At 38.4% G+C, this 15,103-nt stretch overlaps 1 protein-coding gene across 1 annotated transcript in view; it reads right to left on the bottom strand.

The window, feature by feature from the left end:
- The window catches only part of LOC114336102 (protein trapped in endoderm-1), a 217,685-nt gene that overhangs the window by 37,278 nt on the left and 165,304 nt on the right, over positions 1–15,103 (bottom strand). The gene's annotated exons all lie outside the window — the stretch shown is intronic.

The raw sequence follows: 15,103 nt of genomic DNA on the forward strand, positions 1-15,103 counted from the left end.
CGGAGACTTCAGAGCCTCATGTTCATATCTTCTTCGGCCTGGGCCTCCTCTTCCTCTATGGATGTCTGATTACATGACCAAAATGTTGAAACTTTCGAATTTTTATTATTTTCGTTATTTCTATGCTCGTTTTCATTCGGCGTAAACCTAATTCAGTTCTTATTCAATCAATATAATATCCAGCAGGAATTTATTCAATGCTTCTGGTCCACGAGGCCAAGTCGAGAACACACTATCCCCACCATACTGCGGTTGGAGTACTTATAGTGATCCACCAGTATGGTGGGGATAGTGTGTTCTCGACTTGGCCTCGTGGACCAGAAGCATTGAATAAATTCCTGCTGGACATCAGCAATAAAGAAGAAACAATCAAATTCATCATGGAAAAAGAAAGCAATAATTCATTTCCTTTTCTGGCTGTGTTAACCACAAAGGAGGATAGAGGATACGCAACCAAAGTTCATAGAAAACAAACCCTCACCAACAGATATTTAAATTACCACTCAAACTACAACGTAAAAACGTAAAGTGAAGAATATGGACTAACGCTCAGCATAAGCAAGACGAAATATGTGATAATAACAAAGACAACTCCGGACATTCGTGAGATATATGTACAGAATCATTAAAGGAGTAAGAGAATTCAAATACCTAGGTACAACAATTAATGAAAACAATGACAGCTCTCAAGAAATACGAATCAGAATCGAACAAGCCAGACGCACATTTACAATACCGTAAAATGGGGTTACTTTGACCGCTGGGGTGAATTTGACCGAAAACATAGAAAAATATCTATTGTGATATACTTCAGCCACCCTGTATAATTTTTAAAATTATTTTTAACGATTCAAATTTATAAATATCTACGAATTCATTTTTAATTAAAAAAAAAGGAATTAATATTCCAAGGGTTGTTAAATCCACCGATATAACGAATTAAGAAAAAATAGTTTAAAAAACGGTCAAATTAACCCACTTACAAGAAAAATAATTTTACAGGCAAAATGCATATACGGTCAACTTCCCCCCAGATGGGGTGAACTGGGGGGGACAAAGGCATTTTTTTTTCTAAGTCATGATTATTTTCTTGTAATTATAATCTAAGCTACTGAAAGTAGACGCCTAAACCCATAACATATTTGCATATAGAAAAATGTAGCAAAATTTAAAATATGATTTTTATAGGATTAAAGTACAAAATCGGTCAAAGTCACCCCATTTTACGGTAATGAAGAGCCTCCTCTGCTGTCGGGACTTAATAAGAAAACTTAATAAACATTTCCTTATAATTAACTCCCAATACGAAATTTTGGAGTTGTTTCCCTATAGAACTGAGGTATCTGAGATATACGTCAATTTAGCTATGTGTACTTCACTTAATATAGTAAGATATTATAAATATGAGTACGCTAATGAATTATCTCCTTAAATAAAATCGAATTCTAATTATAACAGAGCAATTAACACTGTAATTATTTATCTAAAACACTAGTCTACTTATTCAGTTTGGAGTTTATTTTTATTTGTGAAGAAGTTCCACAGTATCAATTGAGCGCTTAGGGCATCGGCCTCTCTTTCTAATCCGATCCGAGAGCCAACATGTATAATAAAGCATAAAAACCTTTATTGAGGCGAAGATTACAGATAAAAGAACAGACGCTTTATATTTCGGGAAGTTGTTGCAGAACGGTCTTTAAAACAGAAACACTCACTGACAGTCGCCGGTCTTACAAGTCTGAAGACTATTAATGTTAATGTGTGCGATATGAGCGTTACCGACGAACTCAGAAACATAGATAACAGATAACATTTTCTTCTAAAGGTGACAATATATATATTATGTATAAACATAGTGAATGTAAAGAGGCTAAACTTACGTGCATATAAATCGACCCACTTAAAAATTTGGTCATTTTTGATGTCTCATATTTCCTAAACCTGTTGGCCGATTTAAGTGATTTTTTGAACATGTTATAGCCTGATTCTTTAGCAATACCACTGTAATAATATTGTTGCTAAACGAGTAAATTTTCATTGTATACCGGGTGTACAAATCAAACTGTGTTTTCTTCTTAAAGTTCGCACCACCCTGTGGAATATTCTAGCATTTATAAAATACTGAAACTAGAACCCAACTATAGCCTCAGGTTTTCTTAACATTCTGTTTTTTGAATTATTCGTAAAGAGAAAGGAGAAGAACATATAATGGCAATCTCACCGGAAGATTGGAAGGGGTATTTCACTCTGACAGAATATAAACTTACGTGCATAGAAATCGGCCTACTTAAAAATTTTGTCATTTTTGATGTCTCATATTTTCTAAACCTGTTGGCCGATTTAAGTGATTTTTGACCATGTTATAGCCTGATTCTTTAACAATACCACTGTAATAATATTGTTGCTAAACAGGTAAATTTTCATTGTATACTCTGTTTTTTTCTCAAAGCTCGCATCACCCTGTGAAATATTCTATCATTTATAAAATACTGAAATTAAAACTTAACTACAGCCTCAGGTTTTCTTAACATTCTGTTTTTTGATTCATTCGTTTATGTTGGATAATAAAAAAGTTAGGTACTTTAACAACTAGACATGTTCTTCATCAATACACGGTATTTTTAAATAAGTGCGACAAACTTTAAAGAGTAATTCTGCATGAAAAAATAATGACAGTTGGCTTTATAAACGTATATCCGTAAATGTTTCGTTTCCGAGATACGGGATGTTGAATTTTTTCTTACAAACTGACGATTTATTTATTGCTTTAAAACCAGTTGAAATATGTAAATGAAATTTGGTAGGTTTTAAGAGCTAGTTATCGCGGATTTTTTGACATAAAATTAAGAATTTTATATTCACCACTAGCGTGCATACGGGTAATATGATTGGTCATATTTCACGTATGCGCGCTAATGGTGAATATTAAAGTCTTAATTGTATGTCAGAAAATGCGCAATAACTACGACTTAAAACCCACCAAAATTCATTTTCATATCTCAACCGGTTTCAAAGCAATAAAATAAATGGTCAGTTTGTAAGAAACAATTCAACATCCCGTATCTCGAAAACAAAACATTTGCGGACATACGTTTATAAAGCCAACTGTCATTATTTTTTCATGCAGAATTATCCCTTAAAGTTTGTCGCACTTATTTAGAAACACCGTGTATTGATGAAGAACATGTCTAGTTGTTAAAGTACCTAACTTTTTTATTATCCAACATAAACGAATGATTCAAAAAACAAAATGTTAAGAAAACCTGAGACTATAGTTGGGTTCTAGTTTCAGTATTTTATAGATGCTAGAATATTCCACAGGGTGGTGCGAACTTTAAGAAAAAAACACAGTTTGATTGGTACTGTGACACTATTTAGTCCGCTCACGAATTGGCCTATTTCTTCCCGAAGCTTCTCGGCGTTACGAGACAATACCATTCCTATCCACGGCGTTCGAGACGACCGCTGCCGAAGTATATATAGAACCGAGATTAGAGCACAGGCCAGTCATTCATTCATCGAAGCGCGTCGCGTAATTTAATGTATTCGAATCGAAGATATGAAATGTATTTATTAGTTATCGGAATTATTATGTTTAGTTAATTAAATCATAAATTTGAGTTAGTAAATAAATTAGATGTGTTAGTTGGTGTTATTTGTAATTATTAAAATAAATAAGTGATGTAAATAAAATAATATAAGTAAGTCTTCCTTTATTTAAATTAAACTTAGTGCCTAAAGATATAAATAAATAAAATAGTAGAGTCAATCGCGTAAAAAAGACAATTACATCACACTGGTGATCAGAAGTGGATAAAAAATAAATAAGTAATATAAGCTCGGTTTAATACAGTGTGGAATCTTTAATAATAACTAAATATAAATCGTAATAAATAAAGTGTGTGATCATGCCTTCCTTGTGTAAGCTAACAATTGCAGACCTGAGACTTGAATTGGAAGAAAGGGACCTGAGTTCTACTGGCAAAAAGGCTGATCTAGTTGAACGTCTGAAGAACGCACTAAAAGAAGAGGGTCATGATCCAGAAACTTACGTGTTTGAAGACAAGCATGCTGCTTTAATTTCGTCAATAACATCGTTAGAGAGCAAAGTTTCTAGTGAAATCTCCCAAGTTTCCTCGGATGTTTTGAAAGTTTCTACAGACATTACATCGTTAGAGAGCAAAGTTTCTAGTGAAATCTCCCAAGTTTCCTCGGATGTTTTGAAAGTTTCGACAGACATTACATTGTTAGAGAACAAAGTTTCTAGTGAAATCTCCCAAGTTTCCTCGGATGTTTCGAAAGTTTCCTCCGATGTTTCTAAAGTTTCGACAGACATTACTTCGTTAGAAAAAAAAGTTTCTAGTGAAATCTCCCAAGTTTCCTCGGATGTTTTGAAAGTTTCGACAGACATTATATCGTTAGAGAACAAAGTTTCTAGTGAAATTTCGAAAGTTTCGGGTGATATTTCATCCCTTGACAGCAAAATGACTAACGAGATCTCTAAAGTCACTTCGGATTTTGACGACAAGATATCGTCCATAAAATCTACTTTTGAAGAAAAGATCAAGGAAATAGAAAAGAAAATGGAGGAAACGGAAAAAGTAGACAAAGGTATGGAACCCATCTTAACAGACATTAAAAATGATGAAACCAAATACAAATTGGAGCCACGGTCGATAGTTGAAGGGAGTGTAGGTCATGCTCGTGTTAAGGTGCCAGATGGCGACGGAAGGTCATCATGGAACAACTACATGAAACAGTTCGAATCGGCGGCCAGAGCGAACGGATGGTCCGAAAAAGAAAAAGCTGTAAACCTCACTATTGCTCTTCGAGGCGACGCTTTGGATGTCCTCCAGACCATAGCCGTAGAGGAGACAGATGACTTCGAGCAGCTTAAAAAGAGACTGAATATGCGATACGGGCACGAACATTTAGAGCATGTCTATCAGTCGCAGTTTACAAATCGAAGACAAAATAAAGATGAAGCTCTTCAAGAATACGAGGTCGATATTGCCAGGTTGGTACGATATGCATATCCAACAGCTCCCGAAGACATGATGGAAAAGTTGGCTGTTCAAACATTTATTGATGGCCTTCGTGATCATGAAATGCAAAGAACACTGCGATTAGCTCGTCACAAGACGCTGGTCGATGTCTTGTCTGCCGCCCTCGAATACGAATCAGCTACCCAGGCCTCTGGTGGGTACAGTAAAGTGAGGACTGTGAAAGAGCAACAGGATGAGGACAAACTTGACCAGCTTGTTAATATGATGAAAGACATTGCATCCAAGAAAACGAAGACCATAAGATGCTGGAACTGTGGTGAAATGGGACACGTACGGAGTTCATGTAAGTACCCTAGGTACTATAACAATCAAGAGACTCACCAGCAGGAAAACTAGAACGGGTCGGCCTTAGGGGGGCAGCTTCGACCCGCAACTTTTCCAAAGACCCTCTCATACTAATAGCTTCTTTGAAATGTCGTGAAGATAGTGTATATGTGGATGGAGAAATAAATGGTAAACAGTATACGTTGTTGGTGGATACCGGAGCGACCAGGATCATTATACGACCGTCAGTTTTAAACAGCCGTAAGAAACTCTTACCAACGAGGTTGCGACTGCGGACTGCCACAGGTGAAAACGCCAACACCCATGGAGAAATCCAGATACAATTAGGGATTGGAGCAGAAAAGTTCGTCAATACTGTCATAGTTGCAGACATCGAAGAAGATGTTATATTAGGAATGGACGTAATGAATTTGCATGGATTTCAATTCGATTTTAAGAATAGGGTAATCAAAGTTGGCAACGAGGAGGTATTTCTCCATCCACATGATGACAGCACTATGCTAGCAGCTATTAGAGAAGATACAGTTGTGCCTGCGAGGAGTGAAACGATCATCGTAGCGCGGCTACAGGGAATTGTAGAAGAAGGAACACCTGTTATGATGGAGCCATGGAACCACGACGAGGAGGTTGGCCGAGGAATCATAATTGGAAAGGAATTGGTTACTTCTGCTAAAGAAATTCCCGTGAGATTGATTAATGTCAATGACTACCCGGTGACCATCAAGAAGGAGACAAAAGTAGGAACTTGTGTACCCGTGACGTCCATAATCCGTCAGACGACAACATCAGATAATTCCAACGACAAGTTCGACCAAATGGTTGCAGTTGCAGGCCAGTCCCTAAACCAAGTAGAAAAAAGGAAATTAAGGGAATTTCTTCGGCAATATCGTGACATATTCGTACCGAAAGGAGGAAAGACAGGAAGAACGACAGTTGTCAAACACAAAATTGACACTGGTTCCGCTAGGCCAATTCGTCAAACAGCTCGACGATTACCACAGGCGAAGAGAGAGGAAGCTGAAAGGATTGTTCAAGAAATGAAGAAAGACGGGGTGATAGAATCGTCTACGAGCCCATGGGTCTCTCCGGTGGTCCTGCTCAAGAAGAAAGATGGAACTACGAGGTTCTGTGTGGACTACCGTTTGTTGAATAATGTTGCCAAGAAAGATAGTTATCCTCTGCCTCGGATCGACGACACGTTGGACACGTTAGCTGGAAGTAAATTGTTTTCTACGTTGGACTTGAAGTCTGGATATTGGCAGGTAGAAATGGATCCAGTGGACAAGGAGAAGACGGCCTTCTCGACAGGATCTGGATTATGGGAATTCAACGTTATGCCGTTTGGACTCTGTAATGCTCCTGCGACATTTGAGAGGCTTATGGAAAATGTGTTGAGAGGGTTATCTTGGAAAACATGCCTGGTGAATTTAGACGACATAATCGTTTTGGGGGAGACGTTTGAAGACCACCTGAAGAATTTAGAAGACGTTTTTAATCGACTTAAAGCTGCCCAGTTAATGTTAAACCCCAAGAAATGGGCTATTTCAAAGTAAAGTCAATTATTTAGGTCATATAGTCAGCAAAGAAGGAGTGGCCGTGGATAAGGGAAAAATCGATTCCATTAAGGAATGGCCTGAACCAACTGATAAACATCAAGTGAGAAGTTTTCTGGGACTATGTACTTACTACCGGAGGTTCATTAAGAAGTTTGCAGATATCGCTAAGCCATTAACGCGACTCACAGAGGAAGCAAGGGATTATTGCTGGGATGGAGACTGCCAAACGGCCTTTGAAACTTTGAAGAGGCATGTAATTACAGCACCAATATTAGGGTATCCACTGCCAGAAGGAGAGTTCATCTTAGATACGGATGCAAGTAATGTGGGAATTGGAGGAGTGCTGTCGCAGATTCAAGGAGGACAGGAACGAGTCCTTGGATATTTTAGTAAAGTGCTTTCAAAACCTGAACGAAATTACTGCGTCACGAGAAGAGAACTTCTAGCAGTAGTAAAATCGGTGGAACACTTCTATCAATACCTCTATGGAAGGAAGCTTCTAATCCGAACCGACCATGCCGCCCTTAAATGGTTAATGCAGTTTAAGAATCCAGAGGGTCAGATAGCCAGATGGATTGAACGACTTCAAGAATATGATTTTAAGATCGAGCATCGGGCCGGAGTTAGCCACAGGAACGCTGATTCTTTATCTAGAAGGCCGTGCCCAGCAGAGTGTTCCCATTGCAACAAAACAGAGTCAAAGGAAGCAGCAGTACTAAGAACAACAGTGGTCAACGACGAGTGGACGCCTACCAAGATCAAGGAAGAACAAGGAAAAGATCCAGTTTTACAGAAGATTCGAAAATGGAAAGAAGAAAATCGTCGACCATCTTGGCAAGAAATATCAAGCCTAAGCTCAGTAGTTAAAACGTATTGGGCCCAGTGGGACTCATTTATCTTGGAAGACAGCTTGCTTAAACGAGTAATAGAAAATGATGATGGTTCAGTGAGGAGAACACAGATGGTGATTCCAAAGAGCAGAGTAGCCGAAGTACTCCGTCAGTTACACGACAGTCCATCAGGAGGGCATTTTGGTGTAAAGAAGACCCTTAAGAGAATTCGGGAACGATTTTATTGGATGAATAGTTCTGACGATGTGAAGGACTGGTGTAAGAAATGTACTACCTGTGCTACAAGTAACGGACCCTACCGGAAAAGAAAGGCTCCTATGAGACAGTACAATGTTGGAAGTCCGTTTGAAAGAATAGCTTTGGATATTGCCGGGCCATTTCCAGAAAGTGACAATGGATGCAAATACATGTTGGTGGTAATGGATTACTTCACGAAGTGAAGTATCAGCCGATTCGGAGTACCTCTGGAGATCCATAGTGACCAAGGAAGAAACTTTGAGAGAGATCTATTTCAAGGAATCTGTGATAAACTAGGCATGAAGAAGACAAGAACCACGGCCTATCACCCGCAATCGGATGGAATGGTGGAGCGTATGAATAGGACAGTCGGCAAGTATTTGACAAAGATGGTGTCCAATCATCAACGAGACTGGGACCAGTACCTTCCATTCTTCGCAATGGCCTATAGATCTGCTGTTAATGAATCAACTGGCCAAACACCAGCAAAAGTCCTATTTGGACGTGAGATGCGTCTACCCTGTGATCTAGAGTTTGGATGTCGACCTGGAGAAGATGTTGCTGGTGAGGATTACGTGAATGAATTACGAAGAAGAATGGACGATATACATGAGTTGGTCCGTTTTAATCTTCAGATCGCTAGCGACCGAATGAAGAAACGATACGATACCCAAGCCGAGAGGGGATGTTTCAAGGAGAGCGACAAAGTCTGGCTTTATAATCCAAAGAAGCGAACAGGTTGTTCTCCCAAGTTGCAGCAGTTCTGGGAAGGTCCGTACCTCATTGTCAAGAAAATTAATGACGTTATCTACCGAATAAGCAAGATTCCTAGGGGAAAGCCGATGATAGTCCACCATAACCGGTTGGCGCCGTACGAGGGAGACCACGACGTAGATGAAGAAGTGGAAGTAAACCAAGTTCGAGAGATGCCTGACCTCACGTTTGAGGAGTTCATGGGGCCTATGGAGGTACCGGTAAAGCGAGACATGGTGTTACCAATGAAGAAAAGCGAGATCTACTCGCACTTCCCGATGACTATTCACTGGCCCATACCATCCCGGCCAGTATCAAAGACGCACGAGGGTTGGCATCCGCCTTCCGAAGGAAGTTTGGTCGAGTTGCAGAACTTCAATGCCAACTGCCAGCTCCTGGCAAAGCATTGAAACTCCAAGATGCATCACGTTACCTATTCTATCTGGTAACAAAAGGCACTGTCCATGACCAACCTACCTACCAAGATGTATGGGATGCATTAATTCAATTGAGAGAGCACGTGTTGGAGTTCGACGTGCAAAAGTTAGCCATGCCAAAGTTAGAATGCCGTAAATTAGACTGGAGAGTTATCCGAAATATGGTAGAAGAAATTTTTAAAGACACCGAGGTCCAAGTGTTAGTCTGTTGCAATCCGCATAGTTACTGGTGCGGAGCGAAGACCGTCCCCTGCAACTTTTATACAACTGGGAGTTGTAAAAGAGGGTCCAGTTGCAGATACCAGCATCCAGTTCCAGTCCCGACAAGGTTCCAGGAGGAACCATCTTTTAAGGAGGGGGCAATGTGACACTATTTAGTCCGCTCACGAATTGGCCTATTTCTTCCCGAAGCTTCTCGGCGTTACGAGACAATACCATTCCTATCCACGGCGTTCGAGACGACCGCTGCCGAAGTATATATAGAACCGAGATTAGAGCACAGGCCAGTCATTCATTCTACGAAGCGCGTCGCGTAATTTAGTGTATTCGAATCGAAGATATGAAATGTATTTATTAGTTATCGGAATTATTATGTTTAGTTAATTAAATCATAAATTTGAGTTTGTAAATAAATTAGATGTGTTAGTTGGTGTTATTTGTAATTATTAAAATAAATAAGTGATGTAAATAAAATAATATAAGTAAGTCTTCCTTTATTTAAATTAAACTTAGTGCCTAAAGATATAAATAAATAAAATAGTAGAGTCAATCGCGTAAAAAAGACAATTACATCACAGTACACCCGGTATACAATGAAAATTTACCTGTTTAGCAACAATATTATTACAGTGGTATTGCTAAAGACTCGCGCTATAACATGTTCAAAAAATTACTTAAATCGGCCAACAGGTTTAGCAAATATGAGACATCGAAAATGACCAAATTTTTAAGTGGGCCGATTTCTATACACGTAAGTTTATAATAAAATTTAACATTTTTGTTATTGAGTATATGATTTGACTTTTCGTTCGCCATTTCTTTAATGCACGGTTGATAGGCGCTGTGTACTTATATAGATTTCTTACAAAATATTTTGCCGAATCTACTTGCCAATGTAGCCGCCCGAGGTATGTACTTTATCTACGATGGTGCATCACCACATTTCTCAGTTGCTGTTCGTCAACATCTTCATGTAACTTATGGAAATAGGTGGATAGGACGCGGGAGACCACATGCATGGCCACCTAGATCACCTGATTATAACCCTGTCGACTATTGCATAATATGGGGTCGATTGAAAGAAATGGTTTATCGAGAAAATATCAATACATGACAAGAAATAATTATTGATTCTTTTAACATTATTAGAAATAATCCCTTAATTCTCAGGAGGTTGATGGTCCGACAAAGACGTATAGAAACTGGTGGATTTCATTTCGAAAGTCTGCTATAAATCTCAACATTTTTTTTTTTTGTTTTATTTGTTTCTTAAGTTCTTTTATGTAGGTATGTCAACAATTTATTCTTAAATTTACTTAAACATGTAAATACAATGGAACCCCGATAAGTCGGCCCCCGATAACCCGGAAGTTCGGCTAACTTGGACCGATTTTCATCAGCCAAAACAAACATTTGTTCATTTTGACTGAGTTTTTTACCAAGAAATAAACAATACTGTATACAACTGTACGTAATTTGGATGTACATACTGTGCATATTATTATGTATTTCATGTTTTTGCAATTATAATGTTTATTTGTTTATTATTTATATGTATTTTACTAATTTTTACCATATTCTCCGGCTAACCCGGATTTGCGATAACCCGGATCGGCCGCGGTCCCGATTAATCCGACTTATCGAAGTTCCACTGTAAATCCGTTTATGTTTAATGTTAGATATACATACCTATGTATTTTCTTTTCGTTAATTTAAAAAAATAAATTAACTGTATTTTGCCTTTTGAAATAAAATTCTGAGAATTCAATAAAACGGCACTACCGATGAATCACTAAACAAATATTATACAGGGTGATGTTCTACTATTATTCCCAACAACCTATCACTTTTGAAATTCTGAAAATTAGCTAAACGGGTTGTATTATTTAAAACGTATAGCACGAGCAGTGGTAGTATTATTACTTATAAATTAATATTTGTTAAAAAAAATAATTTTTGTAATAAAAGTTAATTTTTTTAAAATATATTCTTGATCTTTGGCAAATTTTTAAGGCATAGTCAAATTTGTTTGTTTTAATAAAAAATTAAGTTATCGTGTGGGGAAAAAAGTAAATATGCCATTTTAATTGCCTATTTGTCTAATTTGCAAAATTCTTATTAGAGTTTTCAAAAACCGTATACAGGGTGAAATATTTTCTAAGAACAAAACGATCTAATGTTTAAGACCGGACCTGATTTTTTTTTCTAGTTTGAATAAATCAATTGATTAGTAGATGGTAGTAGTGTAACGATTGACCAAAATAAGAGACACGTCGATCTTACCGTTAAAAAATTATGACGAATACAAATTTCTGTAAAAATTAACAACTCGCCCTGTATATTATTAAACAATGGGAGCAGACACTTTTAACGGTCATTTGTAATTCCCCATAGGGGCCTCCATACGAGGTAGGAGTATGTACAGTTCCTCATGACTCTCCCTGTATATGTTGATTTGGATGAAATGGGTCATGAATCAGATCTTCATCCCTTATTTACCTCTCGCATAGCCTTTCCATCGTTTTTAAGAGTAAAGGAAAGCCTTTGGTAGGGTGTAGTCCATCCTACCTGGTTTTGGTATGAAGACCACACGTACCTCTCTCCACTTTCTCGGAATATATCTCAGAACCAAGGAGGCTCTGAACACCCCCACAAGGTGCGGCATAAGGATATCCAGTCCCCGCCGTAGTAGGGCTGGATATATGCCATCAGCCCCTGGTGACTTGAAAGGGGTGAAGCACGATATGGCCTATCTTACTTTGTCCTCACTAATCAATGTTCTGGCAAGATGCCAGTCATTCGGTGTGGGTATGATTATTTCTTCCATCCAGTTCAGTGCTTTTGAGGCACTAGATCCGGGGAAGTGTATTTTCGTCAGGATCTCAGCACTTTCGCAAAGGTTTCACTTCCATCTTCCTTCGATAATATGCCGATATGCGTTAATATAGCGATGTGGATCTTTTGAGAGCGCTTTTGGTAGCTTGGAAGCCTGTAGCTCTCCAAGCAGCTCTGTGGATTTGTCTGCAGATTTTCTTAAACTCTCTAAGGTTTGATTGATAAATATCCCAATCCTCTTTGAGTTTGGTGCGTTTTGCTCTATTAAAAACTATTCCTGCTGTCTTTCTAAGATGTTTCAGTTCAGTGCACCACCAAGAATTGGTTTTGCGACTTTCTTGGACCATCCTTATCGGACATGATTTTTTATAAGCGTAGCTTATTTTGTTTTTGGATAGATACTGTGTACCTTATGCATATACATGCTAAAAAATGAAAACATAGAGAAACAGTTCCAGTCACATATAAAAGAAATCCTAGAACACACCTGGGCAGTCGATTAGTCAAGCACGGAAATGTGGAACAACTGCAAGGAGGCTCTGAAATTAGCAGCCGAAAGCACATTGGGAATATCCCGAACCCAAGAAAAAAACGACTGGTTCGACCAAGACTGCAAAAAATAACAGATGAGAAGAACGAGGCATTTAGGACCATGCAACAACGGAAAACTAGAGCAACAATAGATAGTTACAAAAACTTTAGGAGAGAGGAAAAACGAATACGGCGAAAAAAGAAACGAGACTCGGAAAATGACATAGAACTGCTCGAAATCCATATGAATCACGTAGAAACAAGAAAGTTCTATCATCAAATAAATATTATTAGAAAAGATTTCAAACCGAGAATCAACTATTGTAATGATAGGGAAGGTAACTTACTTACGAACAAAGAGGATATCCTGTTACGATGGGTAGGGCACTTTCGAGAATTGCTGGAAGGGGAACCTATCAACATCATAGAGCTGGAATACCGAAATGAGGAATCGTGGAACCCCCCTCAGTAGAAGAAGTGAAAATATCTGTAGAAAAACTAAAAAACCACAAATCCCCAGGCAGCGATGGCATCCCAGCAGAGCTATTTAAGCACGGTGGAGAGCAGATCACCAAGGTGATGCGAGAAATTTTTTGTAAAATTTGGTCTGAGGAGAAAATGCCTGAAGAATGGAGCTTAGGCTTAATATGCCCGTTACACAAAAAGGTAAGCCAACTGGAATGTAATAATTACCGCGGAATAACTCTCCTAAATACAGCATACAAGATATTGTCAAACATTTTGCACGAGAGATTAATGCCTTATACCGCAACGTTTCTAGGAGAATATCAGACAGGATTCAGGCGTAGACGTTCAACCATTAACCAGATCTTTACACTACGACAAATCCTCGACAAGCGCAAAAGTTTAACATAGATATGTACCATATTTTTGTCGATTTTAAAGCGGCATATGACAGTGTCTTAAGACCAAGTCTTTACAACGCTATGAATGAGTTAGAAATTCCAAAAAAACTCATATGTATGGTAAAAGTGACAATAGCGAAGATGCTACATATCAGCAGTAAAAATTCAAAACGACTCGTCAACCCCATTTGAAATACATAGGGGGCTAAAGCAGGGTGATGCGCTGGCGTGTCAGCTTTTTATTGTAGCCTTAGAAAAAGTCGTACGAGACGCTAATTTAGATAGCAGGGAAACAATATTTAATAGATCAGTCCAAATTCTAGCATATGCAAATGACGTGGACATTATAACAAGAACCAGGGCGAGAACTGCAAAAATCCTAACCGCGATAGCAACAGCAGTAGAACGAATGGGGCTAGATATAAATCAAAATGAAACCAAATTCATGGCGACTAACACAAACACAAGAGCTGGAAATGTTGACGCAGATCTAATCATCAATGACCAAAACTTCGAAGCGGTCAAAGAGTTCATATATCTAGGGACATCGGTTAACCCCAATAATAACACATCAGGGGAAATAAAAAGGTGAATAATAATTGCAAACAGGTATCATGGTCTATCAAAGTACTTATCTAACAAACGCCTGTCTCAAAAAACTCATATAAGGCTGTATAGAACATTGATAGTCCCCGTTCTCACATAATATGTGGATATTATGTGATATATTATGAATCAGAGGCATGGACGCTAAGCGCAAGGCCACGCGGGCGATTTTTTACGGCGCTGTAAGATTTGAGAGAACAGTGGATGAAAAATTACTAGAAGAAAACAGAGCAGACTCCACAATAGAAAATCAATGGAACACCATAAGCAGTATCATACTAAACACAGCGAAAGAAGTCATAAGAACAAAGACACAACGGAGAGAAGAAACATGGTTCGATGAATAATGCAAACAAGCTATACAGGAAAGAAATGAAGCACATAAGAATTACATACTCAGACGTACTAGAGAGAGAAAAACAGAATTTGAGAACAAAAGACGAAGAGCAGATAAACTGTGCAGGCAGAAAAAGAGAAAGTACGAAAACCAACGGATACTAAACATAGAGAGGGACTTTAAGGAAAACGAAACACGTAGTGCATACCAACTTATTAAACATTTAAGACAGGGATACAAACCGACGACTAGCCTCTGCAAAAATAAGAAGGGTGAAATCATTAGCGATATGGACGAAATTAAGATAACCTGGATGACATATTTTAAGGAAGTATTAAACAAAGGGGCACAACCACCATTACAACAACAGAGGCAGCAGCAGGCACGGCAGGAGGTACAACAACAAGAGCTGGGGGAAGATGGAGAAGAAAATGAATTAACTAGACCCCCAACGCTAGAGCAGGTCCAAACGGCAATCCACATACAAAAAAGCCATAAAGCACCGGGAATAGATAAAATACCGG

Source organism: Diabrotica virgifera, chromosome 10 (assembly GCF_917563875.1).
Source record: "Diabrotica virgifera virgifera chromosome 10, PGI_DIABVI_V3a".
In the NCBI taxonomy this organism is placed as follows: Eukaryota; Metazoa; Arthropoda; class Insecta; order Coleoptera; family Chrysomelidae; genus Diabrotica; species Diabrotica virgifera.